Genomic DNA, 6,099 nt, shown 5'->3' on the forward strand with positions numbered 1-6,099 from the left:
GAAGCCGCGGCCACGCCACGCATCGACCGCGCCGCCGACTGGATCGCCTCCCCGTCATCGCCCCCGCGCGCCCGACGCCGGCCCGCCGCCCGTCGACGGCCACCTCGCCGGACTGCCTCCTCGACGCCGACGTCTCCGACCTCCTCCTCGTCGCCGGAACACCCCGCCGTCGCTGCTCGTCGCCAGGACCTCCTCCGCCTCGTCGCGGCAACCCCGACTCCTCCTCGAGCCCGCTATGCTCAACTACAGGGCTCGGTGAGCCTCGCCCTCCCCTCCTCCTTTTTTTCCCGCAGGTCACCGCGCCCGCCGTCCTTCATGTAGCCATGCTCGCCACGCCCGTGCGCTCACTCTCGCGCCCGCGCGCCCGCGCATGCCGCCGCCGCTGCCACCGTGTGTGCCCAGCGCCCCTCGGGCTTGCGCCCGTTCGGGCTATGCCCGTTAGCCACGCGCCCACGCCCGCTCGCCTGACCCGCAAGGCCCCTGTGCCATAGACAAGTGGGCCTAGCCCCTAGAACGTTTTATTTAAAATAATGAAAATGAAATAAAAATAAATATATAATTAATTAATTAATTAAAATAGTTAATGAATTAATTAAGTTAATTAATCTTGTTTAATTAATCTAATTAAGTAGATAGTTTAATTAAACCCTAATTAGACTAATCAGTCAATGACGAATGGGACCCACATGTCAGTTGACCAGTCAACGCCTTTGTTGACTGCTGACGTCATGCTGATGTCATGCTGACGTCAGCATGCACTGTTCTGGATAATGTTGAATTTAAATAATTAAATAAATCCTAAAAATGAATTAAATCTTTTAAAATTAATATAAAATAAACGTAGCTCGGATGGAAAAACTTTGTACATGAAAGTTGCTCAGAACGACGAGACGAATCCGGATACGCGGTCCGTTCGTCCGCCACATGCCCCTAACCTATCGAACCCGCAACTTTCCCCCTCCGGCTCCTCTGCCCGAAAACACGAAACACCGGGAATACTTTCCCGGGGGTTTTTCCCCCTTCATCGGTATCACCTACTACCGCGTTAGGGCACACCGAACACCGCGTATTGCCTTGATATATTTTGTGGTGCTTTGTTTGCTCTGTATTCATTATTTCTTCCCCCTCTTCTCTCCGGTAGACTACGAGGCCGACGCTGCTGCTGACCAGTTCGACTACGGAGTTAACGACCCCTCTCTCTTGCCAGAGCAACCAGGCAAGCCCCCCCCCTTGATCACCAGATATCGCCTATTCTATTCTATATTGCTTGCATTAGAGTAGTGTAGCATGTTACTGCTTTCCGTTAATCCTATTCTGATGCATAGCTTGTCATTGCTGCTACAGTCATTGATACCTTACCCGCAATCCTAAATGCTTAGTATAGGATGCTAGTGTTCCATCAGTGACCCTACACTCTTGTCCGTCTGCCATGCTATACTACTGGGCTGTGATCACTTCGGGAGGTGATCACGGGCATATACTATATACTTTACACTGTTACATTACCTGTGATACTGTTCGGAGTTGGGGGCTGAAAGGACAGGTGGCTCCATCCCGGTAGAGGTGGGCCTGGGTTCCTGACGGTCCCCGACGGTTACTTTGTGGCGGAGCGACAGGGCGGGTTGAGACCACCTAGGAGAGAGGTGGGCCTGGCCCTGTTCGGCGTTCGCGGATACTTAACACGCTTAACGAGATCTTGGTATTTGATCTGAGTTGGCTACGAGCCTAAACGCACTAACCATCTACGCGGGAGTAGTTATGGGTATCCCGACGTCGTGGTATCAGCCGAAGCACTTCAGACATCAGCGACGGAGCGGCGCGCGCCGGATTGGAACGTAAGCCTGCTCTTGTATTAAGGGGGCTAGTTCTGCTTCCGGCCGCCCACGCAACATGCAGGTGTGCTATGGGCGATGGGCCCAGACCCCTGTGCGCTTAGGTTTAGACCGGCGTGCTGGCCTCTCTGTTTTGCCTAGGTGGGGCTGCGACGTGTTGATCTTCCGCGGCCGGGCATGACCCAGGAAAGTGTGTCCGGCCAAATGGGATCAAGCGTGTTGGGTTATGTGGTGCACCCCTGCAGGGAAGTTAATCTATTCGAATAGCCGTGATCTTCGGTAACAGGACGACTTGGAGTTGTACCTTGACCTTATGACAACTAGAACCGGATACTTAATAAAACACACCCTTCCAAGTTCCACAGACAACCCGGTGATCGCTTTTCTACAGAGCGACAAGGAGAGGATCGCCGGGTAGGTTTATGCTATGCGATGGTACTTGGAGATGATACTTGGAGATGCTACTTGGAGATGATACTTGGAGATGCTACTTGGAGGACTTCAATCTACTCTCTTCTACATGCTGCAAGACGGAGGCTGCCAGAAGCGTAGTCTTCGATAGGACTAGTTATCCCCCTCTTATTCTGGCATTCTGCAGTTCAGTCCACTGATATGGCCTCCTTACACATATACCCATGCATATGTAGTTTAGTTCCTTGCTTGCGAGTACTTTGGATGAGTACTCACGGTTGCTTTCTCCCCCCTTTTTCCCCCTTTCCTTTCTTTCTGGTTGTCGCAACCAGATGCTGGAGTCCAGGAGCCAGACGCCACCGTCGACGACGACCCCTACTACACCGGAGGTGCCTACTACTACGTGCAGCCCGCTGACGACGTCCAGGAGTAGTTAGGAGGATCCCAGGCAGGAGGCCTGCGCCTCTTTCGATCTGTATCCCAGTTTGTGCTAGCCTTCTTAAGGCAAACTTGTTTAACTTATGTCTGTACTCAGATATTGTTGCTTCCGCTGACTCGTCTATGATCGAGCACTTGTATTCGAGCCCTCGAGGCCCCTGGCTTGTATTATGATGCTTGTATGACTTATTTATGTTTTAGAGTTGTGTTGTGATATCTTCCCGTGAGTCCCTGATCTTGATCGTACACGTTTGCGTGCATGATTAGTGTACGATTGGATCGGGGGCATCACAATCAGCTCAATAGTGTTCTGAATAGAAAATCCGAATACTTCGAACACAACTTCGGCCTTAGAAATGAGATCGGATGGCTATGGCCCAAATATCAAAGTTTCTCCTTTTGACTATACGGAGCTTTCTCACTTTGAACACTTCTCCATTTGAGGCCATCTTAATTAAGTTCTTGGCTGTGCCAAAATTTGGTGTCAACACATGCCCCCCTGTTTTTCGGCAAACTTGTGTGCCGAATAATAACTTGCACGATGCTTTTCCTAAGGACGATGTCAACACTCCATTGGACATTTTATGTGCTTAAGACGATAATTTCTATATCGGCCATTGCTTGTGTGAACATTTTGATGCAAGCTTGGGTGAAACTTTCTCAACTTCATTAATCCAACCATAAAGTTCCATTGGTATGCATGTCAAAACCATCCATCAACCATATTGTTCACCCTTCTGCTAGGATCTTGCAGATAATCAACAATGAACTTCCTTGAATCCTTACTTTTCCTGCATAAAAGTTTCATTAGTGGCCGAGGTGGTGAACTGGTGACCTCCAATTCGGCCTTACCTATGTTGGCAATAATAAGCATCGGCTATTGATAGACGTGCAATACACCATGACCAACATGGTAGCCGTATGTTTGCTATGCCAACCCTCTCCATTTTTCATGCCTAGATATATGATCAATTTTAAAGCAACCCAAGGTAAATTTTGTATCTAGACATACCCCAAGATAAATTATAAGTGATTCGTCAAAACATTGATAACCCTTGGATATTTGTTGCACTACTCATAATGAATCACCAAAAGCCTCAATATGTTTAGCACATATGGCAAAAGTTCCAAACCGAATAACATTGCATATTTGGCTTTGATTATTGTGCAATAAATATTTTAAGAAGCATGAGGCTTCACAGAACAACACTATATGGAGATATATAAACAACACCAACACCGTGGCCATTGTTATGAATTCAACTATCAAAACATAATCTCCATAGTACTGGTCTCGCTGTCCAATTGAACTAAGGATGATGTTAGAATACTACATCGGCCATGCATTGACATACTCTTAGGACGATAGGTAAATATCGGTCATTACCATGTAAACTTCGTTCAAAGCACATATAGCCGAAACAAACAAACAAAATGTCAAATCAAGTATTTCGACCCTTTGGATCAACAAAAAACTTGTAGCTAACCAAACGTATAGTGACTTGGTAATACCCTTTCATGATGTAAGAAATTACATTACATCCATGGATTAAAATAAGCCCATTGAGGGTTACCAATCATACCTGATGATGAATTCCATGGCATAAGCATTAATGGCATAGTTGAAGAATATGGATAATGTGTAGACCGAAGATGCTGAAACCTTCAGCTTGGTCCTTCATAGTTTTCAGTCTTTTCATTCTTCACCTTTGCCGCACTTCTTGTAGTGAAAGCTTGCACATAATTCTTATTTTAAGCACTTCCTTTGGGAACCCATGCCATGTTCCTATCTTCAAGTTCTTGTGCACTAAGTTTTTGTAATTTCTTCTTTTGCCAATATGATAAGCTGAGTATGCACCCCAGCTGCGATTTTGTTTGAAGCAATGACAATTCTTGTTTTACCTTGTGCACTTTGAACTTCTTTTCTTCAGATTTGGCACTTTGATTCTCGACAATTGATTGCTTCTTCTCATTGCCTTTAGTAGCCAATCTTAACACTTTAATTGGCTCTTTATCCTTTAAGATCAAATCTGAATTGGCACTCTTGCGACCATCTTTTCTAACTCGATATACTTGTTTGATCACCTCTTTCTTCTTTCTTGAGCTCCAGACCGATTCTTTCTTATTGAAACGGTCTTGAACATATGACTGCTTACTGAACGTTGATCTTCTTGGAGCTGCATAATAATGGTGAGATGGTCTACAATATGATAGAGAATGTGCCATTGTATTATACCTGTCCCATGATGAATATCGATCTACATGAGCATAGGGAGGCATCCATGACATTGGCATCGGCAATCCAAAATAAGGATATGAACGCGTTGCATTAAAATTGTCTTCTTGCCAATACCGATCCTTGGATTTGCGCCTAGGGGGTGATCTTGATGCTTTTGCATTACTCGACCGATAAGCACCATTCTCTTCACTTTTCTTTTGATATTTATCTAATAACTATGCAAAAGTTACCTTGGATTTCTTGTGCTTGTGCTTGTGCTTGTGCTTATTTGTCCCAGCAAAGTACATTACCCTCATCAAGGACATGTACAATAATGTTGTGACAAGTGTTCGAACAAGTGATGTCGACACCGATGACTTCCCGATTAAAATAGGACTGCACCAGGGGTCAGCTTTGAGCCCTTATCTTTTTGCATTGGTGATGGATGAGGTCACAAGGAGTATACAAGGAGATATCCCATGGTGTATGCTCTTTGCGGATGATGTGGTGCTAGTTGACGATAGTCGGACGGGGGTAAATAGGAAGTTAGAGTTATGGAGACAAACCTTGGAATCGAAAGGGTTTAGGCTTAGTAGAACTAAAACCGAGTACATGATGTGCGGTTTCAGTACTACTAGCTGTGAGGAGGAGGAGGTTAGCCTTGATGGCCAGGTGGTACCTCGGAAGGACACCTTTCGGTATTTGGGGTCAATGTTGCAGGAGGATGGGGGTATTGATGAAGATGTGAACCATCGAATCAAAGCCGGATGGATGAAGTGGCGCCAAGCTTCTGGCATTCTCTGTGACAAGAGAGTGCCACAAAAGCTAAAAGGCAAGTTCTACAGGACGGCGGTTCGACCCACAATGTTGTATGGCGCGGAGTGTTGGCCGACTAAAAGGCGACATGTTCAACAGTTAGGTGTGGCGGAGATGCGTATGTTGAGATGGATGTGTGGCCACACGAGGAAGGATCGAGTCCGGAATGATGATATACGAGATAGAGTTGGGGTAGCACCTATTGAGGAGAAGCTTGTCCAACATCGTTTGAGATGGTTTGGGCACATTCAACGCAGGCCTCTAGAAGCTCCAGTGCATAGCAGACGGCTAAAGCATGCGGAGAATGTCAAGAGAGGGCGGGGTCGACCGATTTTGACATGGGAGGAGTCCGTTAAGAGAGACCTGAAGGATTGGAGTATCAAC

The sequence above is a fragment of the Triticum aestivum genome, chromosome 4B (assembly GCF_018294505.1).
Source record: "Triticum aestivum cultivar Chinese Spring chromosome 4B, IWGSC CS RefSeq v2.1, whole genome shotgun sequence".
Lineage (NCBI taxonomy): Eukaryota > Viridiplantae > Streptophyta > Magnoliopsida > Poales > Poaceae > Triticum > Triticum aestivum.